This window comes from Condylostylus longicornis, unplaced genomic scaffold (genome assembly GCF_029603195.1).
Source record: "Condylostylus longicornis isolate FDR11 unplaced genomic scaffold, ASM2960319v2 ptg000030l, whole genome shotgun sequence".
Lineage (NCBI taxonomy): Eukaryota > Metazoa > Arthropoda > Insecta > Diptera > Dolichopodidae > Condylostylus > Condylostylus longicornis.
Window position 1 is genome coordinate 1,671,618 of NW_026577999.1, and position 12,799 is coordinate 1,684,416.

Consider the following 12,799-nt stretch of genomic DNA (forward strand, 5'->3'; position numbering starts at 1 on the left):
ATATGTGTTTTTACATGTTATACTAATTTTCTTTGTTGTATTTAGTTATTAAAAGTTCTTATAATTTTATGTTAGATAATTTTAAATTTAAATAATTGCTATTCGTATTTATAAATATGAAAATTTTTGTGCAGAATTTATTTTTATAATGAAGCCAAGGGGATGCTCATGTAAAACTCAATTCTGACATAAATTTTGTTTTATCTGATTAGGTATTTTTTTAATAGTTTGCTAATGTTATAGAAAAAAGAGAACCAAAGCAGTGAGCAGCAACGGCGAACGATTTCCATTGCTAACCTGGAACAATATATTTTAAATTTATCTGTATTTAACTGTAAGTACATACAAAACGGCGTCAGTGCTGAGAAATGTTACAGAATTTCATGGAATGTCAATTCCTCTCTCAGAACTCAATGTTATAACGCGAACTCTAACTGTGAGAGAATTTATTAAACATAGTTGTATATTTTCTCTCCAAGTTTCTCAACTTCTCTCTAATGGTTCTTCAACTTCGATTATATTAAAATGTAATATAAAATATTTTTACTAATTTTTAATTGACAGATTTATAATTTAATAAAAATTTTTTCTTTTATCTTTCAGATTTTTAAACAAAACAAAGAAACTAATTTCAATTAAAAAAATTGTGGATATTTTTATGAAAATGGTAAGTTTTTCTGTAAACATTTTTCAAATAATTATTACGATAAAAAGCATACCGTATAAATTAGTATAACACGATTTGATAGACTTGATAGTTTGCCTGTAAGCCCTTCTTAATTTTGAAATTTTAAATCATTTTTTTTAATTACATTGAAAAATTTTTTCAAAATTTCTTTGTAAAATTACGAAGACATAAAAACAAAATTTAAAAACTGGGCGATTGCACTTCTTCTTTAAAATTTTTCTTGACATTTTTACGAATTAATAGTAAAGTTTTTTTTTTCCAATACAAGTTTCCAAAAATGGCAAAATTTCAAATCGAAAAGCAAATAAAATATTTTACAACCTACTTGTTTACAATAATCGTATAACATAGGCTTTATTATTTACTATTATGCCTATTATGACTATATACGAAAATGCATACATAGATGTGTATATATAATATACCTCTGTAACTATGGTATAGATATCTGACTATAATGGACCATTGCACATATTCAATTTAAAAAATCGATAATACCAAAAATAACAGGTTCAATAAATTTCTACATGCAATCCTCATCATCTATTTTAACGATTATCATATCCTAAACACAAAAAAAAATAAAACAAAGATATAAGCAATCCTAGACAATATGAAGCCATCACCAAACATGTTATTTATTTTGAAATGATTTCATTGTGGTCTGACCGACCCGATATTTTAATTTCATGTTTACAATAGGTGTAGAAGAAGCTTCTACACGTGCTGTGCAATACGTGTTCTACAATATGGAAAACTCTTTGGACTCGAAAAATTCCAGTAATTCAGTTTTCAAAGTTTTTATTTTATAAATTTTAGTAATATAAAAATTTAATGCATAAATTAAGGAAATTCATTTCGGTCAAATAACATTTGTCCGAAAACGATAGGCTGTCGTATGCAATAGCAAATTTAATACCATCAAAAGGAGTAGCAACGGTAGCAAAACAGTAAACGTAGATATTACAAAAACAAATTTTTATGCTTCTGAATTTCGAACATTATATACATAACTGTTATACTTCATCTAGCTTTATGTACACATTTTGTACTCGCAAGAATTCATATAAAACCTCTGATGTGGAGGCAAAATATAATGGCAAAATTTAATGAAAACACGCAATCTATATAATCGCCAGTATTGTTACAGTATAACAAATTTATAGATTTTTGATTTTTAAAAATATTTAATGCAGAGAATAAAAGAAGAAGGTGGTATCCTTAAATGGTTATTTGTATAAGAAAAACCATTATGATATGATTGTGTAAATTGTAAATCTTATGTACCCAACTAAAAATTTTTTTTAAAAAGTTATAATAAAGAGAAATAATAGATGGAACATCTTTTCCTATAGTTCAATGATCTACAAATTGGAATTCAATAAAAAGTAAGACAAAAAAATTAAATATTTTACAAAAATATGAAAAAGTGATTCACGTAGATCAGTTCGAGCAAACGTAAAAGAATTCATGTTAAGTAATGCGCAGTACACAGAACTAGTTGGCAGCTCTTACATATGTATATTTGGTAATACTTATGCGTATATCCTTGGGAATACAGTTAAGTTGAGTCGATCAGTGAAAAAAATGCAAATCAACAGCGAGCTTCGATAAAAGGCAGAATCCATCTCCTAAACCAACACAATGTTAAAATATTTAATGAGGAAGTTATAGATACGTAATATATGCAACAAAAATCAGTATGATCGGGCCGGGGAAGAAAAAGAAAACGGGAATTTACAAAATTCTAAAGTCCTTTAATAGAGCGTCTGAAGTCAAAGAAAGATCGGAAAGCCAAGAATAAACTGAAAAATTACCATAAGTGTGAAATTTGAATTGGACTACAAAAGATGCTAAAAAAAATAACTGATTAGCATGAAATTGGGGAAAATTAGAGAAGAAATGTGAATTTGCTTTTGAGCGTTGTGAAATCGTATTTCTCTATTTTCCATCTTTTACTCTTTTTTTCTACTAAAGAGAATATTAAATTCGATATTATAGCTAAAAAAATTCAAAATTGGTACATACCTTCTAAATTGTTTGAGATCACTGTTACATCAGAATTGCTTATGATGCAATCACAGTTAAATTTTCAATTTACGTTCATATTCCCTTAGGAATTGTTATACCTAAAATATGTTTTTTAAATCAAAATAAAGAAAATATTTGTATTAATTCTTTTCGCTACTTAAATTTGATATAAGAGAAACAAGAGATGAAAAACAGTCAAACCAAGGCACTTTATTCCATTTATGAGGACTACATCTAAAACGGTTTATGGTATAATGTACACTTATACTTGTATATTTACGTTATTAGTTATACTCGTACATCACACTTGTTGGTACAACTAACTGTGTATGTTTTAATTTTTTGTAGTTACGTTGGTATACTTCTGGCATAGATCACATTTTATAAAGATCATTGAACTGGTCTCTTCTCTTATTTGCTATTAAATTGTAACCATTTCTAGTTTTTTTTTTCAATATTAACATAGGCCGAAGTCATTATTTTGTAAATTTAACGATATAAAAGTTAAATAAATTTTTTTTTGTTTTTTTTTTTTTTTGTTGCGCGATACTATAGTAGGAGGAGATGTAGTATTTTTCAAATATAAATTGATATAAAATTAAAGTGAAAAATACAATAAAGTTTTAATCATATGAGGTAATAATAGAAAAAAAAAATTATAAAAGAAAAATTTTTGTTTTTCTTCTGAAATTTTACACGCTTCGAATAAATTTCAATTTAATAGTGTTATTCATTTACAATTTGTAGTTCAGGTTTGGGCTTCAATAATATTATGCTTTCGTTGGGTAAACTAAAGCAGAAGCAAGAAAATTTTTTATAAAAATGAGGTTTTGGAGTGTTTTTTAAAACTTGTTGAATGGAACAGTCTTAACGTTTAACTTACCAGCTGGGATTTTTTAACATATCCGTCGAGGTGGTTGTAGTTTTTACACCGTTCTCCCAATTTCTTCGTGTTTTACGTGCAATAACAAAATCTGCACTGAGCAAGAGACCATAAAACAGTATGAAGATGCAGAACATATGAAAATGTGAGAAAGCAGAGGTGATCTTCCAGTTTCCCCGGGTTGTACAAGCTGAAAAATAACTATGTATTTCTGTTCAATGGTTTTCATATCTGAAATAGAATTATGATTAAGATTTTCATCGTACAAAACCAATTAAATTACGATTACGCATGTTGCTTCCTTAATTTGAACAATATATGTATAATATGTAATAGCCGTCAAAATATAATAATAAAACCATTAATACTGACATTTGAGATGGAAATTTTTCAATTTCCGGCATTTCCAGGTTGCAAATATATGAAAAATTTCAAAATTTACAAATATTTCCGCCAGGTGTCGTGTGACCAATATTTTAAATAGATAGCTATATTATCTGCATAACTCCGATGTCTGCGTGACGCAAATTCGGTAAACGTGGAAATCGTGTCAACGAAATCACTAAGTCACTACTTTTTTCACTGAATCCGTCTCTGTTGCTTAGATTTTAATCACATAATAAATTTCGCTTTAATATTAACAAAATCAAATAAAAAGTTTTCAATTCATTCTTTATTTTTATTTTTTTCTTTAATAAAAAGAATTTTCGTAAATGGTGTCTTTTTAAAGTAAATACGAGTATTGGCCAATGAAGAAATTCTTTTTTTTTTTGTGTTATTTTATTACACACATCAAACATGTAATTTACAATACTTGTAATGTCTTTAAATTGAAAAATGAAAAACCATCTATTGCTTAAGAGTTGATCGTTGCTATATTGACTCTATATTGAAATTAGAGTATAAGTATACTATTAAGTTTTAAGTGCTCGATTGAATTCATTTGGGAAATGATTAGATAATTTTTTGACATCTCAAATAACCGCATGATCTAATAGATTTTATAGTATAAGTGGAATTCTAAATAAGTACATCTAGTTTAATCTTTATAGTTTGGTTGGTTAAAAAAATTATAAGTTTTTTAAAAGACACCAAAGTTAATTTAGTTTGACCGTATTCACGATATAGATTTTCATGCTTTAAATAAACGTTGCCAATAATAATTACTTAAAAAAAATATAAACTAAATTTTTTAACATAGTAAATAATTGGATTTGAAAAAATTTTAATTCCAAAATTGAAAGTAAATGAAATGTCAATTTATTTTAATGCACAAAGTATTTTTAAAGAACAGTAGTTTTTAGGTGGCAAAAATTTTTTTTTGATTTACTGTTCGAAAAATTGAAAATCGGAGCGAATTTTGTATAGATTCTGCCGGGACGATGAGGACACGGCCATACATATTATGTGTGACTACCCTGCTCTGGCTGTCAAGAAATTTAGATGGTTTTGGTAGGCCTGGTATTTACTTGAGACTGGGGTTATGCAAATTGGATTTGAGACGGCTTCAATAACCTATGGCTGGCAGCGGTGGTCGGAAGAAACGAATTCCGTTGCTCATATCTATCTTCAGGAATCTACAATCTATTGTTCAATAATGCTTACGATAGTTACATAATCTTTGGTATTGAATCGGATGTTTTATTTTTAAATCAATCGGAGTCAGCTTTCAAAATTTTGATTAAGCTTGTTGTAGAAATTCAGGAAAGTGTATTCCGTGATTTTCATTATCTAAAAATAATTAACAGTTATTCCTGTATTTAATATGTATAAAAGTTAGTGGTTGCGTTCTAGAATAAACAGTTCGAATTATTTACTGAATACATACACAAAACAAATATTCAATTTCTTTGTGATATTTAATTTTCTAATTTAAAAAAAATAATATTAAAATTGGATTTTTAAAAATATTGTGATAAGTGAATAGTTCATAATTATATAACAAATATTTAACACATTTCCTTGCATATTAATATACGTGCGTGCAGGGTAATTGTTTTCTCACTAGAGTTGAATTTTCTAATATAATAACTGCATAAAATAAACTGTAAAAATTGTTATTACAAAATATAAAAAATTTAATTTTCTCGAATTTTTACTCAGAATTGAAGCAATGAGAATTGTCAACATTACGTATGTCTCAGAGAAAGGTGTAAATTAATTCTAACAATATGTGCTTAAGATAAGTAAAATAATATATAATTATACATATAGTAATATATATATATATAGAATCTCTCAAATATTGGAATATTTTATTTATAAAATCTTAAATAGCATTTTTTGGAAGAATTTTTGGGTAACAAGAAATGAAACGATTCTGTAATAATGATGAGATTTTTTTTTTGTACACAGAGAAATGTAGTATTGTAATAATGTAAAGTTTGCTTAAACATTCAACAAAAATCCCAAAAATTATTACCTGCACCATTATTTGTAAAAACGTGTAAGCATTTCATTAGACCACAGTGTTTGTGTCAACTTAAGGAATGAAATAATGTCATTCAATACTTATAAATGCTTTCAAAAGTGTCATTTTGAAGGTATTTGTCAATAAGCCTCATTGTTTTTGTAGAAATTTATACACGAATTACACTTTAATTGTGTATATTTTCGATTGATTCGATCAGGAAGTGAATTCAAAACCCTTAGATAAAAAGATCTTCAGAATTGTGAAAATTTTAAACTTCAGTTCATTAAAACTTCAGTTTTAATATGGAATTTCATTTACCCCTACTTATACGTTAAATATCAGACGATTACAATCAATATACTGGATAATTGCATCTTTTCTGTATGTTTTATTCCTCTTGCATAGGCAGAAATGAGTAATAGTTTTGGCAAACTACTCATCTGAAATTTTTATTAAATCTCTTTTCTTAACATTTGTATTCTAATAGAGAGTTGTGTTAACTTCGTTTGAAAAGAACTACAATAATTGAATTTAACAGGGATGTCAACACCAATATTAGTTTGACAAACTTCTTTCGTTTGAAATTTAAGACATATTATAAATTTTCCAAGTTTTAGCAGAAAAACTAAAATATAGTCTAATTTAAGTTTTAAATTTAAATTGCATATTAAAAAAATTATAAATTATTATTACTTAGAAATGATAGGAAGTTGTGAGTTTTTTGAATTTAAAAATTATTTTTTTTTACGAGTAATATCCCAAAATTTCAAGTAATTTCAAATTGCTTCCTAAATACTTAAGAGAAAAAAAAAGTTCAACTGCACGAATACGTAGCTATCTAGATAAATGATAGTTTAAAAATTAGATTTTTTTTTAATAAAAAACGTTACCTATGATTTCACTTTAAAATTATTTAAAAAAAAATATTTAATTTTTTCCTTTTCTTTTATATACTTTCAAAAATCAAGTTGAAAATTTTTTTTTAATGTCCAATAATTACAGTTTACAACTTGAAATCGGATTTTAAAATTTCTTTATTTGGTATTATGAAACCATTCATTACCAATTCGAAAACAATTATGTATCTGTTGTACAATTATTTTTTAAACATTTTATTTTCGAATTCAAATGAAAATTTTAATTTTTTTCTTTTGTTTAAATTTAGATAAATTAGTTTAGGATATTGGAAATCTATACTATTGCGATTTGTGATTAAGTTTATTTTCTAATAAAAAGCTAAACAAATTAGCAAATGAATTTGGCAACTCTAAAGCATTAGCAAATTTTGAGCAAAATGAGAATAAATAGAAAGAGAACGAAATAATAAAAAAATAAAAATAATCGCACTCATTATTAGAACTAAAAATATCATTCTGCCGGCATGAGATTGTTTACGTGAAAATCACTCAAAATTCACTCAAAAATTATTGCACTCATATTTAAGTTAATAATTAAATAATTGCATTCACAATTAAATTGTAGAGTCACCTATTTTGACAATTTTGATAACTCTATAATTTGCAATTGACATTGATGCAATTGAATTTTTATTTAGGTAATTTACGTGTACAATACTAGCAAAGTAAAAGCATATAATATGTGCAGATATTAAAAGAAGAAATGAAAATTTTGTGTCATTGCAGACTAAAAATTATTGCCAAGCTATTATTTAAGAAAAAACGAATTTCTTTAATTTTATTTCAGCCCCAGTAATTTTATTATTTCTCATAAAACAACATCTTAAACATGATTTTTAAACTATAAACTACTTATACATATACAATAATATTTTCTTCTTTACTAATTTTACTTTAATAACCTCTTATTTTAATTATTGTGTGTTGTGACTGCTCTTTATACCAAAATATAATAACATGTTAAGACTAACTACTTTTATGCTACCATCAATTGTTTTTTTAAATGAAATTTTTATAATTTTTATTGTTATTTGTTATTTTTATATGATTTGTTTTTAAGATAATGATAAAACAATACTATAGTTTCAATGTTTAGAAATAAAAATTTTCTATTTTTTAATTGAAAAATAAATTTTTGATTTAACATCAGCCATCTTGCCATATTACTTGCGGTGGTGATCTCTTACTCTTTCTCTCTCTTTTTCTCTCTTATAATTTATTAAATTATATATGGATATTTTATAAATTCTGGATATTCACACGCAAAAATTTTCACCTGTCATTATCAAAATATAGAAATGACTTCAAAAATTATACGAAAAAAAGAAAATGAGAAAATTAATTGTGCGCCATGCCATGCCACCATGAGTTTTCTTACAATTATTACTCTATATAATTTAAAGCAAATTAGAATTTGTTTGTATGAAGAAATGTTGGACAATTGATACAAAATGAGATTTAAAGTGAATGGGAAGACATAACTTACATAAAGTAATAACAACGAAAATTAAACAAAATTTTGTAAAATTACGAGAAAAACAAAAAAAGCTGAAAAAATTATGAAAGTGTAACAATTAAAAGAAAAAACAAAAATTATTTAAATTTTCTTTAATAATTTTTTAAGGAAAATAAAATTTCACTTTCTTTTGCTTACATTGTGTTTTACAAAATACAAATTTAATATCGCAAAAATGTCATGAAAACGTCATGAAAACTCTTTAAGTCTACGGGATTAGTAGATTGTAAAACTAGTAACTATGGCAACATCATCCTTAGTGTTTTATACTGTATTGTTTTTTTCTTTGTTAATAATATTATAGTTATTTAAATATAAATGTGATTTGGCAGCCGAATTGACAGAATATGACAGTATTGCCGTTCATAAATCAATTTTGATACTTCTTTAATTCAATGCGAAGGGACGTTTAACAAAATAGAAACTTAACGTCAACTTGTCTTACACAACAGTAAACACCAAAATAATTGTCATTGCAGTACATAAAATAACACATACAGGCGTATAATACTGTTTAAACAGGTGAGTTTGAATAGTACGTGAAGATTATTGGTTGCCAAATAAATTATAATAGATCACTTTAATTATTGAAATTCGAAATTGATTTACTTTGAAAAACGAAATTCGAAATTTCAAGAATTTCAAATTAATATTATGTTCTTTGAGTATTATATTATGCAGAACTCATTCAAAATTTTCAAAATCGTACCATGATGACATTTGAGATCCACGAGGAAGCCCTTGAATTATTTAGTTGAATTTTTATGAAAAAAAGGGGAAGCTTTTTGAATATCTGCTAATTCAGGTTATTGTCAATCACCACCAGAAGGAAAACTCTAAATATTTTCAATTTATATATGTATGTATTATATAAAGGGAGTGGTGAACACGATTCTTTTTTATATAGTACATACATATGTACATGATATTATATAACATCTAAATATTATGACTGACCAACCTTCATTGTATTTCACAATATTTTACAATTATACGATAATTGAGCACCTTTTATTTCAATTTGTGTACATATGTACATATGTACATAACGTACGTATATTGTAGTATATATGCAAAAATATTCATATGAAATTTTTTCTTTAATAATTTAAAATGCTTCAATTTGCATTTTACTATTATAATACTCTTATGATACTAATGAGTTACACAGACTTGATTGTATACCTCAGGCAGGTGGCTATTATCGCAATCAATGAATAAAGAACGATCATTTGTATTTTCGCAATGTGAACCAACACAAAATTTACAGTAATAATAAGTAATAAGTATGTACAATATGAGTATATTACATACTTTTATATTATATAATATTCTTTACGATATAATCAAAGTTAATGAATTTTGCAGAAAAATTTGTTTTTCTTTGCAATATAATACAAGAGTTGAGTTTAAACAAAATAAAATTTATATATACACCTGTACACATAAATGTAGTACATTTTACATTTTATTAAAATATTTATTATAAATCTCTAAGAATTAACGCGCTTATATTGTTTAAGGAGTGTTTTTTTTAATAATTTGTTGCAAAAATATAAATCCGCATAAAAGAAACGCTAAATACTTAATAATATTTAGCAAAACACAAAAACAAAAACAGCAAAAAAACAAACGACCTTAAATTATATTTAACCATTTAGCTGGGAAATTAGAGTGGTACAATGGTACACATATAAAAATAAGAAAAATATATAAGAAAAAAATAAAAGATCGTTAACATGAAAATAATAATTTTATCATTTATGTGTTGTGATTATTATTGTTATCATTATTACTATCTTCATGTAGTTGTCATTATATTATGAAAGAGTAGGATGGTGATATATTGTGTTTTTGTTTTTTCTTTTTTAGGAGAAAAACAATTTAACATTTAAAATACCCACATTACTAGTATGTATTTAGATGCGTTCTCATAACAGTTATTGTTGTATTATAATTAGTAAGGTGAATTTTTACTGTTTACCGTCATATTGTATTTTGGAGTTGTGGTAGAAACTATTTTGGCAGGACATCTATTGGATTTTTCAAAAAATACAACAAATTGATCCCATTTAAGCATTTTAATCTAAGTTTTAGTAAAAAAAAAATTTGCAATTTTTATACTTTACGAACTTTCATCAAAAATACTTTACTCAATTTTTACTTTTTAAAATATCATTCCATGTCTACAAACAGCAATTATCTGAGCCCAATTTAGTACTCAGCAACTGTATAATACCTACTTTACGACAAACTTCAATTTTTTTGAATTCCTGCATTCATTATTAAAATCACACTTTAAAAATTTTATATTCTTACAATCTTCTAATATTTTAATATCTTTATTTAATTTGAACAATATTATTTTAGAATATATTAAACCTGTCAAACTGTGCTGTGCTCAGTATAAGTATATGGGCACATAAATATGAAAGTGAATGTCTTTGAAATTTAATTTAAGCATGTAATTTATTACAATCGCTTACATTTTGAAATAAAAATGAAGTATACAATGTACTTATACGGTTGCGACAGTATCCCGTTTATATTGTTAAATAGATAGAAATTTCTTGTTAAATTTTAAAAACATTAACTTGCATTTTTATAGTTTTTATTCATAAATTCGCGAAATTTGAAGTAATCTCTATAAAAATATTGAAGGAATCAAACAAGACTTTTAAAAAATTATTAATGTTGCATAATATCAAGAAGTTGTGTTTTTCCTTAAGCCTTAAATGTATACAAATAAATGTTATTAAAAATTTTTTTACTTTTATTCTACTGTGAATGTGTGGGTATATTGTGAAAATTATATTTCAACAAATTGATTACAATTTTTATTATTAAAGAAAGAAGTAATCAACTAATTGTGCATTTAATAAAATTAAAAGAATTAAATTTAAAAAAAGTGCTTATTAGTTCCGCTCAGTCTGTCCGTGTGTCTGTTGTTAAGAAAATTTCTACTTATCTCCTGCTCTCAAAGACTTATAATAGAACCTCAAAATCCTAAAAATTTAGTTTTAAATTCTGCAGACCCAGAAAGTTACCGACATTTTTATTTTACTGTGACCCAAAACAATTTGACAAAAAAAAGACAAAGCACAAACTTGTAAGAGCCTAAAATTTTTTTAAAAAACACTTACTTAACCGACAAATTCGACCGTTATGTTAACATTTCCTTCAATTTTTTTTCTTTTATTCATCCTAAACGTATGCAATAAATCGATATATTTTTGTAAATTAATGAAAGTAATTTATATGATGTCCTAGACCTAGACGGTTGTCAAAAGCATAGTATTTCCACTTGTCCAGAGGAAAAGTTCTTTTTTACAAACCAATGATTTGATCCAACTTGTTTTTTTTTGACGATACACGACTATTAAATCTAATGTTTTATTTCAAAGCTTTCAATTAAAAAATATTCTTTAAGTCATGTTTTTTTGTGTGTACCTACAAGATTTTGGCAAATTTTTTTTTGTTTTAGACATCGCTAAAATGTTAACTAATGCATTTGCAAGTGCACAGCCATTAAGTTCATTAAGTATGTGTAGAAGATCATTTGAGAAATCTTAAATGTAATTTATACCCACGTATGAGATTGTTTTTAAAAATTTTTGTCTTGTAATATTTAATTTGCTGTAATTTTATTTTAAGATAGAAGTACAATAAAAGTTGAATTTTTTTAATCTCACTTGTAACACAAAAATATTGTAATGTTACCAAATTGTGTGTTTATTTTGAAAATTACAAAAAATTAAATGAAGTAATTGAAATTTTAATGATTTCATAAAGAGTTTAAAGAATGAACCCGAATTGTATGAAATATGACGGAAAAGAAACTGTAATTTTTAGAAATTATTTCAAAATACAGCTCTGTTACAGTTAGTTACTGGGATTCTTCAAAATTTACATTAATTTTTCGCAGTATTATCAAAGATAATAAATATAAGCAAAGAGACATCAGCTTTCAAGCACGCATCATTTCAATTTAAGAAAGAATCTCAATCATGAATCTGCTGGTCCGAAATCTTCTGCCATATATTGGCCAATCAAAATTGATTTTTTTCTGTTTAAAATTGATTCGATTCCGGAAAAGACCGCATTGACCCTTGAATTGAACTGCAAAAAATTTTACATTTTCTTCTTTAAATATGTACACGAAATCATCGCACAACACAATATGGGTAATTTTTAAAATTTTGAAATAAAGTACAATGAAATATCAATTATAAATTTTTCTTTCAAATTAGCCACATATTTTATAATATTCAATAAAAATTAATTTAAAATTTTTAAAGTTTAAAATAAATTTTACTACTAGTCTTACGTGCAATAAATCTTTTTTCAATAA

The 12,799-nt window shown here is 25.4% G+C and overlaps 1 protein-coding gene across 3 annotated transcripts in view; it reads left to right on the forward strand.

Moving 5' to 3' along the window:
* The first annotated feature begins 597 nt into the window (after positions 1–597).
* The window catches only part of LOC129607840 (probable serine/threonine-protein kinase DDB_G0282963), a 160,884-nt gene continuing 148,682 nt past the window's right edge, over positions 598–12,799 (forward strand). For all 3 annotated transcript variants that reach the window (XM_055519038.1, XM_055519039.1, XM_055519040.1), the window contains exon 1: positions 598–667. The gene's annotated coding sequence lies outside the window, so the exon portion shown is untranslated. The remainder of the gene's footprint in view (positions 668–12,799) is intronic.